This window comes from Amblyomma maculatum, chromosome 9 (assembly GCF_055883805.1).
Source record: "Amblyomma maculatum isolate TAMU_Amacu chromosome 9, ASM5588380v1, whole genome shotgun sequence".
Lineage (NCBI taxonomy): Eukaryota > Metazoa > Arthropoda > Arachnida > Ixodida > Ixodidae > Amblyomma > Amblyomma maculatum.
Genome location: NC_139352.1, coordinates 51,932,709 through 51,953,596, shown reverse-complemented (window position 1 = coordinate 51,953,596; position 20,888 = coordinate 51,932,709). Strand labels below are relative to the sequence as shown.

The 20,888-nt window shown below is 43.7% G+C and overlaps 1 long non-coding RNA gene across 3 annotated transcripts in view; it reads right to left on the bottom strand.

The window, feature by feature from the left end:
• LOC146179066 (uncharacterized) overlaps positions 1-20,888 on the bottom strand; it is a 32,316-nt gene that overhangs the window by 9,649 nt on the left and 1,779 nt on the right. For 2 of the 3 annotated variants that reach the window (XR_014700681.1, XR_014700682.1), the window contains exons 3-7: positions 14,990-15,265; positions 14,059-14,109; positions 11,667-11,794; positions 7,548-7,607; positions 4,272-4,418 (exon numbers count right to left, since the gene is read on the bottom strand). This is a non-coding gene — a long non-coding RNA (uncharacterized LOC146179066). The remainder of the gene's footprint in view (positions 1-4,271; positions 4,419-7,547; positions 7,608-11,666; positions 11,795-14,058; positions 14,110-14,989; positions 15,266-20,888) is intronic. The other variant, XR_014700683.1, reaches the window with a different exon arrangement.

Genomic DNA, 20,888 nt, shown 5'->3' with positions numbered 1-20,888 from the left:
GCCGCACCGGCCACTTTTTGGTGGAGGCGAAAAGCAAGGTGGCCATGTGCTGTGCAATATCAGTTCAGTTCAGTTCAGTCGTTCAGTCGTGTCCGACTCTTCGTGACCCTATGGACCATGTCACCCCACGCTTTCCGGTCTCTCACTATCTTTCTAACATCACATAACTTCATCTGCAGTGCCTCGAGGATGCCATCTAACCATCGCGTTCGCTGCCTACCCCTTCTCCGGCGACCCTCAACCTTTCTCAACATCAAATCTTTCTCCAGTGACTCCTCTCTTCTCATCAGATGACCAAAGTAGCTGAGCTTTAACTTTAGAATTTGACCCTCCAATGAGCAGTAAGGGTTTATGGTCGACAATATCGACTGATTTGATCTTCTGGCAGTCCAAGGAACTCTCAAGAGTCTTCGCCAGCACCACAATTCAAACGCGTCAATGTCAGTGCACGTTAAACAACACCAAGGGTGGTCGAAATTGTCCAGAGCCCTCCATTACGACATAAACCCTATAAAGCCAAACCAAACCATTAACACGCATTCATTTCCAAGCAATCCCACTGGGTGTGTGCCCAGCTGACAGTCTCATATAAATATCTAAAAAAAAAAAAAAAAATGAAAAGCATTTGAAAAAAAAAAAAAAAAAAAAGGACTACACCAGAACCTGTGCTCAATGAAATCTTCTACCTAATGCAGTAAAACATTAAAGTGTACAGTTTAATGAAACTACTAGTGTCACCAAAGACGTGGAGACATGATATACCCCACCTCTGTTTCTGTTGAGAGAAAGTGGCACATAAGATGGACAACTTGATAAATATTTTCGATTCCCCAATTTATTTACATTTTGCGCAACTCTCGAGACTCCTCATGATGAAAAGTTTTAACAAAATATGCTGTACAAGTTCAAAAGCTGACTTTTTTTTTTGTGTAGTCACTGAAAATGGTGAGAAAACCGTGCTTTTGAGACGGTCCTGGCTCAATACAAATGACACCAGTTCCCAACAACAACAGAACATGATCCAGCTTACTTTCACCTAAATGAGGAGAATTCAGAGGCTTATTTCAATACCACATATCTATGATTAATAGAGAAAGAAAATCCCAAACGGCTTGACTAGTACATAGCTACCATCACGTTAGAAGTCGAAGAGGTATCTCATAAAGCGTCCAGGAACAGCAGCGCACATTGCAAGGAAGCTCCACCAGTGGAAGCATCCTTCCTTCATTCCAAGGAAGCTTCAAGAAAGCTTCACTGAAAAGATTTGGCTCCAATGATGGTTCAGTTAGCATCTCGAGAGCATCTGCTCTGCACGCTTCTCAGTGCTCTCAGTTTCCATGTGGCACACCGCTGAATGATACCGCAGCACCACAAGTTCACAACAGCACCTTAATCCCAGCGATGCAGTAACTTGATGCACCTGTAAATTTTGTCTTAGCAAAGTTTTTCAGTGACATATGGTGTCACCCGAGCCTACTAATTCTGATCACACCAAAAGTTCGATTCACATTCCAAAAGCCATGGAAGTCAAAGCAGGTAAATCAAGAACGACCTCCCACCACAAGTACCCTTAGTGTTATATCAAGGTCTTGTGGTTTACCTCCAGGTTTGAAAAGCAGAAGTGAGTACCGGCAAATACGTCGGTTGTACAGTGCATGTTCGTTCCAAGAGAGTGCTGGTAACACATTGTTCACAACCTGAAAGTGCTTGCCAAAAGCACTCCCATTCTGTTCTTATCATCCTGGTAGATTCATTATCATAGCATCAGAGCCATGTATATACTTTCTCGCTATGTACTTTCGGTGCCCCAACAGCTGCCAAAAAGTCATGCTCTTTTCAAGCCGCCAAACATCACCATCCGTTGCTTACACGCGTTTTGCAACTGAAATGGCTTTATGATCATTCACAGAGCAATCGAGGCTGCTGCTGCTGCTGCCATTGTGTGTTCCAACCAAAAGCTGCCAAGTCCAAGCTTTCTGTCTGCTTAGCTATTCTGATAGCTCTGCTAGATGTACAGCCTTTGTCAAAAGTTTAGAGCCCAGTGGGTTTGCTTTTAAGCCATTCATTATGACTTCTATAACAATCGTGGAAGTCCTAGCCATTGGAGAGGGTAGGACGAAACATGTTATTCCCTTCAATAAGTTTGGAAAGCTGGGAATGCATTATGAGCCACATAGTATGGCCCAGAAGTAGACCTCCTGGGCTCTAAACTTTTGACAATGGGTGTACCATATGTTTGGGCTAGAAACTTTCTGCTCTGGGTATTCCTTACTACAGCCCTTTATCTCTTGGGGAACATATTCAATGTACTGTTTGGCTGCCCTACAGCACACAGCTATGGATTCCCAAGATTACTAATCCAGTTAGTGTTATTATACTAAGCCTGTCCTTCACAATGTGACACAGGTTTTCTCAATTTAAAGAATTACAGCATGTATTCCCAATCTAGCAAGTTGGTCTAAATGTTTTCAATGTCTTTTGTCTGCTTCCTATACAAACCCACACTAATGCAAATCTCACAATGACATTGCCGTGACACTCATTGAAATACCTCTACACTTTGAATAGATCAGGAATAGCAGAGAAACATAAAGGGCAATTGAGGTTCTTCATGCATTTTGCGGAAGTGACCAATTATTTCACAATGTACCAGATCGTCACACCAGACATCACCAATTCGGCATTACCCTCACAAGACTTGCCTATCCCAACATCATTTGATTGGATATTGGAGCACACTCCCACGAGGTGTCCAGCGTTACTTCACAACAAGCGTCCCTGCAACAACTGCATCTCTCTTGTCAGAAAACATTCTCCCACCTTCTTCCTATTTCTTAATGGATCAAAAAGTTACTCCATGTTCTTCTCATGCTTGTCAAGCCCCAGAAGAAGAGAGGCAGTGACTGATTAAAAATATATTCAGGAAGTTCACGGCAACCTTCCCAGGTGGTGATCTTAGCCCAAGGCAAGGTCCCTAGTATCCCACAATTACGAAAAAAAAAAAATTGCGGATTTCACAAATTTTAGGGGAATTGTGTGCTAGTGGCCACCCTTTTTTTTTATATACAGTGTCTGCGGAAATAATAGAAGGATAGAGATGCAGTTAATTTAATTGCGTATTACTTTAACATAGACTCTCAAAACAAATGAAGTTCTACTGGTTCCTCGAAATGCTTGCTCCCCTGTATGCTCAAGTAAGCTAGTGCACCACGTGCTGTGGTTCTGCCGCCAACGTCTCCACATGCTTTTATGAAATCAGTCACAATACCAGCTCCTATTGAAAACAGTACGTATAATGTACCATGTTTGTACAAATGTATTGAGCCTTTGTTTTTTTTTGCCTTTCTCCAGTCATTTGCTTCAGTTAGAGATACGTAATTTCTCAGCAAACTTGGGCAACAGAGGTGAAGAGTGCCGCCACTTCTGTGCAAAGCGACATGTGTTAATGCATGAAAAACTTCGTGCACAATATTGAAGATTCTTCATTCTCACTTTGAGAAAGTTTTCCACAGCAGAAAATTGAAGGCCAGTCCACGGCCCAGAGGCAGCAGTGACAGAAGCTACATTCAAATTGCGTGCCTACTTCCCCAGTCCTCGTAACCTCACCGAGCATCCCACGTCGTCCCACACTTGGCAGCCCTTCGAGCAAAACAGCCTTACCCAATTACATTCCAGCAACAAGCACAGCCAGGTTCAATAGTGACAGCTCCATACATAGAAAGAAGTGGTAGAAGTCCAGTGAAATAACCTGGTTTCTACCTAATCGATCAGCCACAGAGAAACTTTAACCATGATAGCATAAGAACACAAGGTGTCAAAGCCGCACTAAGAGTGCTAACTCCATCTAATGACAGTTCTTGGCAAAAACAGATTCTCTCATGATTTCTGAGCTACATTTATGTTTGTTCGGGGGCAAAACACACTCTTACTACAAATAATATTATAAATAAATATGTTGCATTGTTATTCCCCAGCCCCTTCCCTCCTTTCCTCTCCAATAGGATTAAAATTGTGACATCAGTATAAGAAAGAGCTCTTTGATCGCCGCCAACAGTGTGAACCGCCGATGCATTGTAGCCTCAAGAAATCCATATCCTAAGATCTGTACTGCTGCCGCTGTGGTTCGTAGCAAATGCCATATTTCACTTTTTCATCTTCGATGGCTTACAAAAGCTATGTTCTCAGTGATAACGAATTCTTTGGCTCTGGTAGCCTATCAATGTGGGCTGACCTCAAATTGCAATCTGCTAACAAATGTGCTGTCACCTCACCTTGAACAGCAATGGAGTGGTTGCACTGGACAGCATCGGGACAATTACGTAGGCCACACTTCAGGTCAACAAAGAGTGCCCTCGATATGAAAAGGACATGCTTTGGGCACTTCACCTGGACCCAAGAAACATGATGCATCCGTCAGCCTGCCAAAGAAAATGGAAACAGAAGGAGCACTATGTGCCGCACTTTAATTGATAAGGCGAACAGCAAATGGCAACTATGATACAATGATGTGCATCATTTATCAGGCGCCATTTTATTCGTCATCTAGGAAACTGCCCAGTTCCAGAGCAACCTTGACATGATAAGAAACCATAACGTGAATGAAGGAGTAGGTGTCAAAAAAGCGGGAGGGGGGGAGGTGGCACAAGCGGTTGTAGAACTGAGTAAAAAAATCATGAAGATGTATGGCTCCCCCTTATGTTGTAAAATGAATGCTAACATTCTTCTGGGTTTTGATTTCGATGGGTTGTGAATAATTACTTGAAAAAAAAAATTACTTGTTACTTCTCTGACACTCCCTTTACATGAAATTTTGACAATTTCTTTCAAATAGGCAGCCAATGTAGCCATACCTGCAGCATAGTGGCCCTGCATAGAACTATGTGACATGCCTCTAGTTAAACTAAATCCAAAAACTACTTAGAGGTATAAACGACCCCCAAAGAGGATTCTAGAGTTCTGTTATGCATAAACGCCACACTTTCACAAGAGTACTTAGGCATCAATGTCCCGCTTAACTGAATTACCTCACCTCTCATATCTTTTGGTCCTCCGATATGCTCAGCTTAGTAAACAGAATAAAATGAAGCAGTATTATAATATACCACTAGCATAGCATCTCCCGTTCCTCAAACCTATTCTGACACCAGTCAGTCTTGTTCACCAAAGTAGAGTATGCACACGTCACCCGAGATCCTTACCACATAACCCAGCACAAGCACCTGATATCCGCAGAAAATCAGGCAGACATGCTTACCCTGCTCCAATTACACTGGTAGTGTTTGAACTGACAGTGGGCTTCTTGCAGCAGCTTTCGCAGCGGAAAAAAATGTAATTTGTAGCAGCATATTTAGGTTTTAAAGACATTTATATAGCATATGTTTCTGGTTTTACTGCAAGAAAAGAACTGCCCTTTGCCAAAAAAATTTAGCTTGTTGTAGAACAGAAAAAAAAAAAGGGAGTTAAGCAGAATTTTAGCTTTTCATAACAGCAAGTGTAGATTGTCAGTGTGATCAACCCCCCCCCCCCCCCTTCCTCCCCCTTCAAACCATTAACACGAAACATCATAAACCCAACTTTAAAATTCTCAGTGCTAAAAAACAACTAGCAAATGGACAAAAGGATTTTGTAACCAACTAACGGTAAATAAAAAAATCTGCAGGAAGTGCAAGGATTAGCTTAGTTCCAAAGAGTGGTGGTCACATCTAAAGGAGTTTAAACTATATATGCTGGAAAAAAGAGAGCGCATGGGCCACATTCTACTGGATACTCTTGCGCGAACTTGCAACAAGGCTTCTGTTTCAAACATTCTCTTTCCTAGCTCGTGTGGCCTGAATGACCATTCTAAAAATGAAAATTGTGCAGAGTGAAAGTGTCGCTGTGAATATGGCGCTGGAGTGCTTGCAGACCACAGCTATGCTTGCAAGTAGCCACATGCCGTTTTCGATGCACACTGCGTGTCATGGAGGCCAGAAAGGGCAGTAGAACTTGCGCCAATTTGCACTTTTATTACATATAACGCTTGTTCACTGCACTCAAAGTAGACCGTTTGTTCCTTCAATAGGCACAAATGATGCTAAGGTTACGATGCCAGACAATGAGGATTTAGGAATAGATTCTTTCCGAATCAGGCAAGCACCCCATCCAGACGTGACACAAAAACCGAAACAGGTAAACAGTCAGGCCAACAGAACCTTTGTCTTGTGGTGTCCTCCAAGCAACCACAATGTCGGTATTGAAGTTGGAGCAGGAAGTGAAAGAGGCTCACCTATACAGAGTGGTGGTCGAGGAATCAACATGCCTTCCTGAGGAAGGCGACAGCAACATCGCATGAAAGGTGAAACAGCCAAAATGGAGGTGATGCAAAAGAATGACAGCCATTCTGGCAAGCAGTTTCAGCAGGCCAGTCATGACAACACTGCGCTTACTAATGGTGAATGCCACTAGTCAGTCTGGAACAAATTTTTCTGCTCTGCAGTGGGGAATGTGAATTGTGCTTTTTGAACTGAATAAGAGTCGCCAGTTAAAGGTCTCTTGAGAAGAAACTGCTACACAGTGAAGTATACTCTTTTTTTATCCACCAAGAAGTGGTAAATTTACATGAAACTGAGAGTGTGGGGTGCCAACACTTCAGGAATAGCCAATCCATGTTTTTTTTTTATTCTTAGCACAATTACACACATCATTAATTAACCCTGAGCTTCTGTTCACATTTATGATGGTGCCCTAGGATTGAAGTGTGCTGCTCCTCTCTTGGATAATAATAATAATAATAATTATAATAATAATTGGTTCACAGGAAAGGAAAGGCGCAGTATCTGTCACACTTTTTATGTGGACAACTGAACCCCCACGCCCCTCAGTAAGGGAACGGAGGAAGACAGGAATGAAAGCGGAGAGAGAGAAAAAGGTGCCGCAGTGGAGGAATCCGGAGCAATTTCGACCCCCTGGGGATCTTGAATGTGCACTGACATCACACAGCACACGGATACCTCTCCATTTCGCCTCCATCAAAACTTGGATTAATTTGAAAAATGGTTGAAGGTGGACACTGACCAGAGCAGCGATGATGTATAAAATGTATGCTCCCTTGGAGGCATTTATTAAACGAATGTTTCTTTAATCACATCGCAAATGGTAAGAAAAATTGCAGCTACATCAATGTTATGGCGTGCAACTTTTGAATAGGCTTACACCCATTCCCAGTGTCCAGCCCTGTCGTAATTGCCGATTTGGCACAGCAAATTAAGATGCAACTCACAGCTAAGTGCAAGACGCAACTGAACAAACTGAACTCTGTCATCCTAACTAACTGACCATCATCAAGTTAAAATGTGCAGAAAGATTCCAGGGCACAACTTCCAAAGTCGGTTGCACACGAGAGAATCTTTCATTATGATGTGCGATTTACTACTGGAAAGACCGGAAAGTATGACGACTAAAGTTGCACTCTGCGATACACGATAAGGCAGAAAAGCCTTCCAGCATGCAACTCTAGAAAATTAAAAACTCATGTCTAGGCAAAGGGTAGCCAGTGAAGGAGTCCTCACCTGTGTACTTCTTGACGGTGGAAGTCAACAAACCTGCGCAGTTAAGAACTGCCTCGTCACCTGCATTGAGAGATAGTGAGCGTAAAAGATGTCATGTTGTCATCTGTCCTGTCAATGGATCAGGCAATATATAATGAAAGAAAAGTGAAGACAAGTGAGAATTTGGTTCAGGTGCCAGTATGACCAAAGAGATCACTGTCTAGTGTCTTGGAAATAGTAGAGTAGAACCCCTTTATAGTAAAGTCACAAGGACTGGCAAATATCCTTACTGTAACAGGGTCTTTACTGTATCAGTTGTTGGTCATGGCATGGCCCTGAAGATGCTGTCTGCTAATTAAATGCCTACCTGCTGAATACATTTTATTACTTAATGAAAAAAACTCTAAAATATCTCCGATTTCTCTCCCATCATCTCTTCACGCTATTTTCTTCAGTTACAAGATTTTTCGTTTACATCTTGTACCTCTTAAGCATGACGGCAACGTGGCCTCGAATACAACCAAGTTTGATTTCATGTGAAAACAAAAGCCTTGCATGAACACTGTGTCATCTTCTGCTGTTTCTGTGTTTTAAAAGGCAGTAGACGAGAAATGCGTGTGGCAGTCAAATGCCGCAAAACTGCACATGCCGCAACCTCCAGTTCTCGCCACCATTGCCTCGATCGTGATTTGTGCTGCACAGTGCTGCAAATGTTCAGCCGCTTCTTCCCTTCCCTATTTCTTGCTGCACTATTGCTCTCTTTTACTTTTTGAATGGTCTGCATCACCTTCTTTCCGTGTTTGTTGACAGCTTTATTGTTTTTTTTTTCTATGTGCTGCATGCTTTCCCTCACGGCTCCAAGGCCTACATAAAGTTAGCTTCTTCTGAAAGGTGCTAAGCCCAATGGTAAAGCCTTTTAACAAAACACTTGATGCCTTGCGATCCTCGACAGCGCACGTGCAGCGATATCATTTCGTGGAATGTCACTGCCGCGGCCGGAGGCACTTCACTATAACCGGTTATGCCAAAAATGTGGAGAAAATGTAGAGTCGTCTAGTCTATGGAAGATGAACTGAGGCTTCAGTTTCACTTTACTGAATCCGAGTTTTTACTGTACCTGAGTTTATTATAGCGGGCCTCCACTATTCGAGATCTGTTCTTAGGCTTATTTTCCCTGGGAACATTGCACAACATGTTAAAAAGACGTGACCGACCTTGCAGAAGTTGCTACACCACCTGCAAAATGGCATTGGCATTCTGTACGTTGCTATTATCAAACTCAAGACCAGCAAAGGCTGAAGATGCAGGGCAGCCTAGCTAGGTAGCGGTTCATTGCAGCAACACTTGCGCAGCCATAGCTGTTCTTTAAGCCAACTGAAAAATACAAATGCATTGACCTCTGAGCTCAGATGCATGCCTTTACCGCACACCGTCAATGCGTCGTGGCCAATCTGTGTGCATGCATTAGCATAGCAAGGCCCCGGTATAAGCAATTCTTGAGGTCTCCACAGCTGAACCCCTTCACATATAAGTTCATAAGGCCTATGAATCTTCTGTTGAGCCCATCAATGGAGGTACTACCCAGTGGTTCTTCTCACCAAAAATAAAGGAATGGTTAGGAAAAAGCTGGCCAGCCTCACATAGAAGCTGTTAACAGATGAGGCAATACTGGCCACGTACAATGAGACCATGCATCAGTTCCTGCAACGGAGGTTTCTTGAGAGGCTCCCAAAGAATGACAGTAGCAAGACAATGAGAAGACTGTACTAGAGTAGACTTTCGGTAAGACAAACTCGGATAAAATGATAAAACTGCAAGACCACTTGATTGATTAGCCATACGACTCAGTGTAAAAAAAAACAAAAAATCTGTATAAGATGAATTGCGTCGCACATTTTTTGCTTAAAATAAGTTTCACTCTGAGAGCAAACTTCAGCAAACTCGTACAACAGCACTCACAGGGCATCTGATAGGCACTGTTGAGCAAAGTAAAAAAATTTGGCAGAAACACTCAGCACTGCTTATGAGTGTGAATGCGAAATTATTATAGTCACGAAGGTGAAAAGTTCTAGAAGGAGGTTTTCAATGTGCACTAAAGCTCTTTCTGCTAACATTATATCCAGTGTGTGTGTACGCATATTCCATATGAAGTGCGGCACATCTCCAGACTGTCGCATAGGCTGATAATACATCAAAATCTGCGTACAATTAGTAATTGTCCGAACACAGCAACCACACTTGTCAAGAGATTCCATGTTGATTACCTCCTCACATGTACAGCCATCGAAGAAGCAACAGAAGATTTTTCTCGACAGGCATTGCACAGGACAAAAGCCGCAAGCATGACCCTTTGACACTGGAATTGCAATTTCAAGAGGCCAAATTATACTCCCTCTTCCAAGGGGAATAAACTGGATGCCCTAGAAGACAAGTGGAACGTTCCACAGCCAGCATCACACATGCATTAGGACTTGTACGGCATCAAAAAAAAGAAGACTGTTGGGGCTTTCCAGTGAAACCAGTCTTTGCGTCCCTAGATTGAAACTTCAGCACAAGGAGAATAACAGAAAGCTGGGCTAGTTTGCTTTCTCTTACTACAACACATAGCTGAAAAACAAAGATTTCACACACACAAGTTAGTGCCTGTCTTATCCCTTGTGCCTGTTTGTCTCCATTTTTCTGCTCTATGTTGTATAGGCTGAAGATTTATCTTACAAGAATCAAGATGTATTAAAGGGACACTAAAGAGAGAAATGAAGTGAAGTGGGCTTGCATCGATAGAATGGCAATTCCTGGTTACAAAAAAAATACACTCTTACAGAAAACAGAACTGTTATAAGGTAGTAAAGAGAAAGAACAGAAATACAGGTATCGCCGCCACAACCGAAACGGCCGAGGTCACAACTACAAATCACGTGACGTGCAAGGGATCCCAGAGGCTAACAAATGCAAATTATGTTGACCGGTAGTCGATTTTGTCTTGAATATGATAACATGCTTTTATCACCCATAAACAACGGCGAAAAGATGAAAGGACAACGTAAATGTTGCAAGGCAAATATAAAGATATACTTGGCGGCACCACAGGTGTCCACTTCAGTTTCAGTTATGTTCCGGCTCAGGCACTTTGTGCGTGCTCTGATATTTTTGTTTTGGACCAGCGGCGCCTGAAATACGAGCTCGGAGCAGCAAATGCGCCTACCCTAAGTGCGTATCGAATGAAGGCCATGACTCGGCAGGCATCTAAGAAGTATTCTCCACTCCTCACGCGCCAGCAATCACGAAGTCTCCTCTTGCGTCATAGTGTGCGTCATCCTACCCTACTACGTAGTAGGAGAAAACAGTTTGAATTCGACCGGCGGGAACAAGAAAACCTCAGCTTTTTATCGCAATATCTCAGCAATATTTCGATTTTTTGCTGCCGGATATGCAGTGACAGTGTCACCAAATGTAGTTTATCAGATTTTGATAGCATATTTGGGTGTCATTAGTATCCCTTTAAGAAGCCCCTTGGGATCTCTCCAATCAGTGTGAAATTCAGGTTGATGTTCCGAGCGCCCCGAGTGCCATGTGTAGATTTGTACTCAACACCTCTCGACCAAGTGCAAGCAATGCATGTGGATACAGCGGCAAACAGCATCACACAACTCGGCAGAGATATCTGTTTCAATATGGTGTCCCAGTGCTGCTGATAATCAACTGGAAGTTCATATCTACACAGGTGCAAACCCCAGAGCATATGGAGCCATTACATACTTTTGTTCACGTTAGTGAGTTACACTGATAGTCATAGAAGAAAATAGCGTGAGAGACGGAACAAGGCAGTAGACAACACGAGCGCTATTTGCTTCTACCATGATCAGTCATCAATTCGCCCAGCAACACAGTTTGATGCTGATAGCCATTTTGACCCTGCGCAAACCGAGAGTGGCCCCATTGAAAGTCATTCCTTTTAAGACGAATTCATGGGAATGCTAACAGGTGCCCGGTTAAAAGACTACCTGACATGATCACTCTCTCTCCAAGTAGTTTCTCTGGGTTGATTCAAAAATTGCAATGCACTGGCTGTGGGGTTGTGTTCAAAAGCAAAAATCTTTCGTTTTCAACCGCATGCAGGGAATACAACAGCTGAATGATCACCTTTGAGACCACTGCAGAGCAGGGGAAATACCGGCTGACCTCCTTGCACCGGTCAACGATGATTTGGTGGATGGGACCTCCTTGGCTCGTTTAAACGTGTGGTAACAAAGTCACGTTTGAAGACCATGCTGCAGGTAAAGAGAGGAAGCCATTTCATGTCTGCAGCATGATACGAAAGGCAGAAGAATCTGTTTTATTTTTGAAATGGCACACCTCCTTGTCTAAGCTGGTCAGAGTTGCTGCCTGGATTCAACCACTTTCTCACAACTCAAGACATCCCTCCAAGATACACAAGGGATACCTGACGGCACAAGAAACGAGCAATGCTCAAATACGTGTGATCGAAGAGGATGTATGATGTGAGACCTTTCCTGAAGGATTCCAGTGCATTTGTCACTCCAAAGGATGGCCTGAGTGCCTTCTTGAACAATGGTGTAATATATAGAGATGGGGACTGTCTCAAGCATACCGAGGTTTCTTGTAATGCCGAATATCCCGCTGTTCTCTCAGCAAACCATCCCTTCATTGAGCAGTTGGTTCCTGTCTTTAACATGCTTGTGCATCTGATATGTTCACTTAGCTAAAAAAGCAGTTCTGAATAATTACGTGATTGCAAGTGGCCAGAAATAATGACAAGAACAAGAATCATTAAATTCTCCTTTTCACGTGTGACGTCACAAGGGAAAAGACATCTTGTACTGATAATGGACCTTCATGAAAGGTTAACTAAATATGGCACAAAGCGAAGAACATGTCCAGTTATTTTCTAAGGCGATGCAGAAACATCTCCCTGCGCACCATGAAATCTAAAAACGATGTGCATAGCCGCTGATGGAAAAGAGCTCCAAAGAAATTTTTCTGACCATCAAGTCCAGTGCATCTTCGTCACTGAAAGATGAATGACATGGCTTGCCAAGCCTACACTCGAAGAAAGGGCTGGGAGCCAGGTACTGCAATTATGAACAGCTTGCAATGATCTTCACAGAACGTAAGCTAGTCACCAATTCTGCGCCACTGACGTAGGTGTACACAAAAGCTAATGAACCATAATGTCTCATTTCACTCCATTTTGCAACAAGGGAGTAATTACACATCAGCACCCACCATGAGCAGCCACATGGCTACAAAGGAAAGATATACCGCATTCTCAGAAACTTCATAAATTCGTCCTGGTCCCGGGTTCAAACCCTAGACCAAGATGAATTTTTCTTTAACTACAAAGTTTCTGAGAGAGCTGTATAGCTTCGCAACTGCATGGCTGCACTCGAATGAATACTAATGAGTAATGAGTAGTCACTCACTTCTGACAAATCTACTCCACCTTGGCGGCCTCCCTGCCTAAACATTCGACCAACCCTGTTGCGTTTTCCGGTGGGAAAGCATTTGACCTCTCTGTCCGTCACAGTTAATTCCACATCTGAGCAATCTCAGTCAAATGAACTCGACAACAATCGCCGATACCGTAAAAGGATGGCTGACCATATTTGGCACAGATGGCAAAAGGACTACCAGTCCACACACTGCACATTTCAATGTACCGACATCATCTAATGCCCTCAAGAAAAGAGGAACAAGTTTACAAGCATCTGTTACCATAGCAACTCTAACAGATAGTAGAAGTCACTGAGGTATTAGCTGAACATGACTGACAGACCCGGGCAGCCATGGCGCAACTACCAAGTGGAACTCTGGTTCATAGACCAGTGCAACTTTTCCCTCTGGGTTCTTTCTACAAATGAGGTAAGGCTTACTGAGAGAGTATGTGCAGAGATGCTAACCTCAGCGAGTTTGAATATGCCTGCTTGTAACTATGAATATTTTAAACCATGATTGGGCAACTGCCCTGCCAAAAACATCAGTCTTTTGTGTTCGTTCAGTGGTAGTGTAAATCAACACTATCGTCTCCCTGAGTTGCTTCAGTGGCCTCATAGGTGGAGGAATTCCAAGAATAAGAACTTATCAACATGCAAAGACAAACATGAAAGCTACAGCTTATGTTCACGGCGTGGATAAGTTGTCCAAGCTTGGTAACAACCTAACACATTCCTGAGCTACGTCTCGCGCCCTGATCCTCTAAAATGGTTAGCATCTGTGAGCCAGGAAGTCTTCCTCCAATGGCCATGAAAGTATTAAGCCTAGAGACCAAGGAATTGAATTCTGCCAAAAATTAGTGATGCGGTCAAGGAGTGTCATGTCTGCAGGAAGGAATGTGCAGTAGAACCTCATCGATACCTTTCCGGCTCATCCGATTTCCCGGTTATATTGTTCAAAAGTTCAGCAAATTATGGTTGTATAATACATTTAGCGGCCAACTATACATATGGTAGCATACAAGGGTTTCAAACCTGGGGGCACGCGATATGAAAAATGTGAACAGAACAGTGGCACTCACCCACTGCGGTTGCTTTCCTGCAGTGCCTACGTGCAAGGGGCGAAACAAAACCTAAAGGAAAAAAAAATAGTAATAACCAATATATGATGTGCCTATTCCTCCGGACGACTTCATGAGGCTTCATGCAGTGGCTTCTTTGCAGTGCCTTAGGGGAATAGAGTTGAACTGTTTGAGAACTACAACTATGCACTTACTTACGAGTGGGTAGTGTTTGGTGAACACAGTATGAACAACAAAAATGTGACCGTCAGCTAGCATGATGGCTTCTCCACAATGCATTGGCGTTAGGGGGCGAAGCATCCGAAAGAAACCAAAGCAATTTCAACTTTGTGTTGTTGTCAACGGACTGGATTTGTTGCTATATCTCTTCTGCACTTAGGGCACCGAACTGAATTCTGTAAGACCTAAATAAGGAGCTGTTCATATTTCATGTCGACAAGTGTCAATCTACACTCTTATGCGATGAAAACGTCAACATTAAATACCTCTGTACCTCATTTGACGGTTAAAATTTTCAAAACCAGGCAATTTGGATTACGAATTTTTTGTACACCTCGTTTTTTTTGCACATGTGTCACAGGAGTGTATTGACAAGGTTTTCCTGTGATTTATTCAGTTTAGTTTATGGGTTTAACGTCCAAATGCGACTCAGGCTATGAGAGACGTCGTAGTGAAGGTTTCCGGAAATTTCGACCGCCTGGGGTTCTTTAATGTGCACTGACATCGCACAGCTCACGGGCGCCTTGCTTTTCCCCTCCATCGAAAAGCGACCGCCAAGGACGGGATTCGATCCCGCATCCTTGGGAACAGTAGTCGAGCGCCCTAACCACTGCGCCACCCCGGCGGGGCTGGTTTTATTGTATTTACATCTTGAGTTGGAGTACAGGGGTTTCAGATGTTAGTGCAGATGTTAGTGCAGATGAGGGTTCACCGTGAGAAGAGGGAAGCAAAAGATGAGGCTCTGGTGACAGGCAATGAGAGCAGAACGGCAGGACAGAAGACCAACTCACCACGCCAGCCAGAACAGTCACCAAACATAGAGCAGGGATGCCTAAACAGGGTCCCGATGACAATCCCCTCGTTGGTGGCCCAGTGGTGGGACTAGCTGCCGGCACGACCCCAGGACTTGCTGTAAGTTGCACAGCCGTATGAAGTCGGCGGAGACGTTCACAGGTCACCAAGGTAAACTCTCGACTCACTTGACCATCTGTAGGACAGAGGTAGAGACAGGCACCACTTATACTCCACAATTCAAGCTCTTGTAGTGGTACATAATGAACCATTTCAGTTCATACCACCATCTAGCATGATGTTAAAGAAGCAGGTGAGATGGCAGGTGAAATGGCCTTGCACTCATTGGCCAGTGAGCTGTGAGACAAGACCACACAATGGCAGGAGCTGCCTCTGGTAATCCCTTTGTGATTGTGATGGGTATCGAACCCTCTGGGATCCGTCCGTGGATCCCAAGTCAGACACACTACCCCTAGCCACACAGGCAGGCTCATACGGCTTGCGTAAAGTGGCACTTTATATCTATGTCAGGTGGTCTTTCACAAATGTTGCAGCTTAAGACAATATGTTGTGACAGTATGAGAGAGATACATATTAAGGAATTGGTGATTAAACATGCAACTAAATTCCTGCACATGACTGACGATCCACACGGCGAGCTGCTGATGAGAGTCAACAAACTAAAGCTTATAAGTGTCCCCAAAGCGTTTTGTTCTCTGCCACAGACGTTTCCTGTGCATGCTGCACATTCACAGACCACTGAAGTGTACGCAGCGAGGTGGGTGTGCTGTGCCGTTCATCTTGACCATAGCTTTGAAAATGCTGTATGTAAGTGAAGCCATGACATCTTGACCATAGCTTTGAAAATGCTGTATGTAAGTGAAGCCATGAAGTCAGTCCTCAGTATAGAACAAATGTTGGCCCACTCAGTGTCATCATATTCTTTGTACATTTTTTTTTTAGAATTTACTTTTCTTTCTCACAAAAAGTATGCTATCTTTATCACATCTTTGCACTTGTACATTGGTATGGCCACTCTAGGACGACATTTCAGTATAGAAATAGAAGCCTGAGTCTTCGATTTATGATGGCAGGAAAATGTGTCGGTTGGCCCTTTTCAACTACTGTTACAAGAGGTTCAATGCTAGGTGATGATCTCACTGACATGTCAGTTGCTGCAAACTTTCAATAATGGAGTGAAGATCAAAGGTGGTGCCTGGCCAGAGGTTAATTCATCTGAGTCATGTTTTCTTTCAAGAAATAGTGATGCACCTTAGCAGCAGAACAGTGTGAACCTAATGGACCTAAGTGAATATGTTACAGATCGACATCTCGCACAAAAATGGGCTCTCACCCTCTTTTTCGAGTTGCTCAATAACTGAGCAATGAATGAAACTATGGTAACGGCCAGGCATTAATGGGATCAATGCAGACACTCGCACATGAAGAACTTAGAATTTGAAAAGCCCTACATTATCAATGATCCAAAAAACAAAAGCACACTTTTCAGAGAGGCCACAGAAAAGAAAGATGACCGGATCAGTATTCCTTTCCCTCATACAATGAGCCATTATTGAGGAAGACAACAATAAAATTTGAACCTTTTTTTGAAACCTCACCTACAAAGGCGGCTCATTAACCAAGAACCTGGAACCTGCTGTATTTTTCTGAGAGCTTAATGCGAGCTGGAGAAGCCTCTGGGTTGTGCTTTAAATGCTTCAGGCCATTCCATAAGTGAGTGACTGCACACATAAGGGCAGTGGTACACGTGTATTACCTTTCGTTCTCGAACAAGTGAATAAAATTGTCTAAAAGCAGTGCAGATCTATTGCATGACTTCGTTAAGGTGCTTAATTCAATTGTTAGCGAACGATGTAATCGAGCCTTCCAGTATACCCTGGGCGTCCCCTGTCGTGTTGGTCAAGAAGAAGGATAACAGTTGAAGATTCTGCGTTGACTACCGCCATTTGAATAAGATAACCAAAAAAGATGTCTATCCTCTACCACGTATCGACGACACGCTTGATAGTTTGCACGAAGCCAGCTACTTTTCGTCCATTGACCTTCATTCCGGCTACTAGTGTATCTCTGCCGATGAGACAGACCGTGAAAAAACAGTGTTCATCACCCCCGACGGCCTCTATCAATTTAAAGTCATGCCTTTTGGCCTTTGAAATGCCCCAGCAACCTTCAAACGCATGATGGACTCTTTGCTCAGAGGCTTCAAGTGGACCACTCGTTTGCGTTATCTTGACAACGTAACTATTTTCTCCTCTACATTTGACAGCCATCTCCTTCGCCTTTCTACAACCCTTTCGCTTTTTGGTCGCGCCGGACTTCAACTAAACTCTAGGAAGTGCAGCTTTGGTCATCGAGAAATCAAAGTCCTTGGTCAATTGGTAAATGCTTCCGGCATTCAGCCTGACCCTGACAAGATTTGTGCCGTCCCCACTCCGCGTGCGGAGATCCAGCTTGTCACAAGGGATCGAATGGATTCACCTCCACCAAGAGATGTTACGGCGAAGATCCACAGTCCGAAAGCTGTCCGCACAACTAACATTGATCACAGCACCGATTTCACCACCCTCAGCGTCTTCTTCTTCTGGGAGTCTATTGCACTTCATCATCCTCAGCACGACCAGCAAATACCGCTAAGTAACAATATGTATACACGTATACATTGGTAAAAAAATGCTGGTAATGTAATGGTTGAAAGGGTGAACGGACAGTCATGATCGCTTGGCTGTTAGAAAGAATGAATAATTGTAGAAGTTCACGGCATACAGGCTACTACAGTGAGTTGGGCATGCCGTGCAGTTCAATTTGAGCATGCCTTTGGAAATAATGGATGCAAAAGGGTGTAAATGTTGGCCCACTTTGTTTCTGTATCTTTTTATTTATGCACACTGCTTTCTGAGAATGCACTTTTTGTTTCTTCAACAAGTGTCCTACTTTCATCCCAACTTTCCGCCTGTACCTTTTGCAAATGCAACATTGCCCTCATAAGATGCTGCAGGTCCCCAGTAAAATAAATATATAGTTGAATTAAATAAGCGGCCAGCGTTGAGACGACTGAACAAAACTAGCCTAGTGTAGTGCGGAAAGAGAGTCATACTCAACAAAGCCGCAATAGACAGCACAAAATATAAAGGTACAGCCTTTGTGAAAAGTTTAGAGCTCAGAGGGTTTGCTTCTGAGCCACACCCTGTGGCTTGTATAGCATTCCCAGTCTTCCAAATCTCGTGAAGATAAGGAATTTTTTTGTCCTACCCTCTCCAATGGGAAGATTTTTACAAATGTTACAGGAACATCACTACATGGCCAAGAAACAGGCCTCCTGGGGTCTAAATTTTTTACAAAGACTGTATGTTGAAATGTAAAATGTGCTATCTCACCCATCTCCCATCATGAAGGCACAGACGACAGTGAAATCGAGAATGCATAAAATGGTCAGGGCCTTTACTTGGGTAGCCCTCAACGTTGTGAATCATGCCACAGCAGGAGTCTCCATGGCTGGCTGCACAAATGGCGATGCAATAAAAACACTACTAAGGGTACATGCACCGTACAATCATTAAATGTTTTCAAAATGTCAAAGGGCTTGAAGAAGTGAAAACGGCCATGCTATGTGCATTCCAGATGCACACGAGTGACCCAGAATTCGGCAGCAATGAGGTTGGCTTAGCAAGCCTGAGCTGCATATGCGCGAATTCGGAGAAGAAGAACTCGTCACAAGAGTGTCTAATGGTGGTTTGCCCCTTGGTTGGTATGTGAATGGGCCGATGGAATGAGGTCGAGACTACTTTGCCCACCACAATCAAGGCGTTATATAGGAACAGATTCATGGGCAACGCCAGAAGGGAGCAGATGGGCGGGCAGTCCTGCTTGCATATGCATTTTTTTATTGAGAAAGCAATACTACTCGCACTTTCAACCCTTCGCGTGACCCGGCCGCAGTTACGTCTTACCCACGTGACGCTGTGACATCACACCCCACGTGACACACGGGCTGGCAGGAGCTGCCAACTTGGGTCTCTCGTTTCACATGGAACGGTTATGTCAGAATTAGCCTGCTAGGGCCCTGGCATTCACGTTACCCCTATAGGCCACTAAGGCACGTTCATATGGCTTGGTTAAAACGGGGCTTTATATGTGGGCTGAGGGAGAAGAAAAAGATAAAAAGAAGAGCACTCGGTCACCCGCAGCTAATGCTTTCGCTCAATATTTGGTTCAGCAGCGTTGAACCCTTGTAATTTTTTCCACTGAAAAAATGAAGGCCGATGGTGCCTTTCCCACAGAAAACTCACACTCAGGAAGATGGGTAGTCGCACCCCATTGGATTCTTTGAACCACCCCTAGTGTCAAAATCAAAGCAAGGTGCTGGTGTGTTCTAGTGAACACAAAACAGAAGTGCTGAGGGGCCAAAAGAGAGGCATGTGACCAGTAACAATGACAGACAGAGACGCATTGGAGTGTAGAACCGATATAACCAGTACCAGCACCAGAAATGCTCTACCACTCTTTCAACAGGCCTAATCCAACCTATTGATGTCCCACTTAAACCTTTCTACTATGCTGACTCAGACCTCCCGGGTCCATTTCCTGAGCCCACCGCCGGAGACAAACAAATTGTGGCTGCTACAGACTATGCTACCCACTACATCATCACGCAGAAGCTTTTTATGTATACTCCTATTTATGACTCTTTCTTCTCAATGAGCTCGTCTTCTTACTGAGCTCGTCTCTTAATGAGCTCGTCTTCTTACTGAGCTCGTCTCTTAATGAGCTCGTCTTCTTAATGAACTTCTTACTGACCAAGGTGCTGCACTCTCTCAAAAGTTGTTGGTGATACTCTCCATTCCTGCTCCACTGAAAGTTTGGGGGACACCTAAGCTCAAGAATATGACACAATAGAGTCAGTTCATGTACCTTGCTACTCAATCACTAAACCACTAATTTGCACCTCTATTATCTCGCATATTCTCGTCAGCATACATTTTTAGGCTATCTCATTACGTGAAAGACCATCATACAAAGACCCAGAGCCCGCTTTGACAAAGTACTATGGATGTGTGTGCGCGACTTATGTCTATCTAGCATGTCTGACTCAAGATCCAAGGGTCCCATAAGGTTCGATTCCCACCTCACATATCCACTCAAAACAGTGACTTATGATTTCACATAATTCGCCAACGAATCAGTGAGAGCCATGTCACCTACGAACCAGCTCGTGCTGGTGGCATATGCCAACGCCAATGCCAACGCCAGCAGATTTTGTAGAGAATGTGTTCTTTGATGCCGTCGCGTTAACATAAGCTATCTATTGCATGTCAACCTTAAGCAAAATGCCTCACTCAGCGCTTCAAATACATTCTCACAAATATGCTTGCAATATACATGTCACAAGACCACAGTGACTAGTATACCATTCTCGTGTACCTGTGCACTACATTTGGTTGTAACTCTTCCTGTCATGACATTACCGGTTGCTCCCTAATTCTACATTTTGTATAAATGTGAGAGCATCAGTTCCTGTAAACACACAGCTTTCTACACCTCTTGCTCCGCTATATGAGTACAGCCTTGACCGTGCCGACCACACCCGCCAAATAACATCCTTACAATTACTAACCTCCCACACATCACTACGGGACTACTATGAGCCCCACCACCACATGGTTTTTCTCTCCTGGCTTACTTTGTCCTCATTTCATAGCACCAGGCTCTTCGAAAAACTTGTCTCCTTATGGGTAGTACTGTGTGCTGTTACCAGATCGCTGCCGTCATCCGCGAGATCACTCCGGCCGTATCAGAGATAA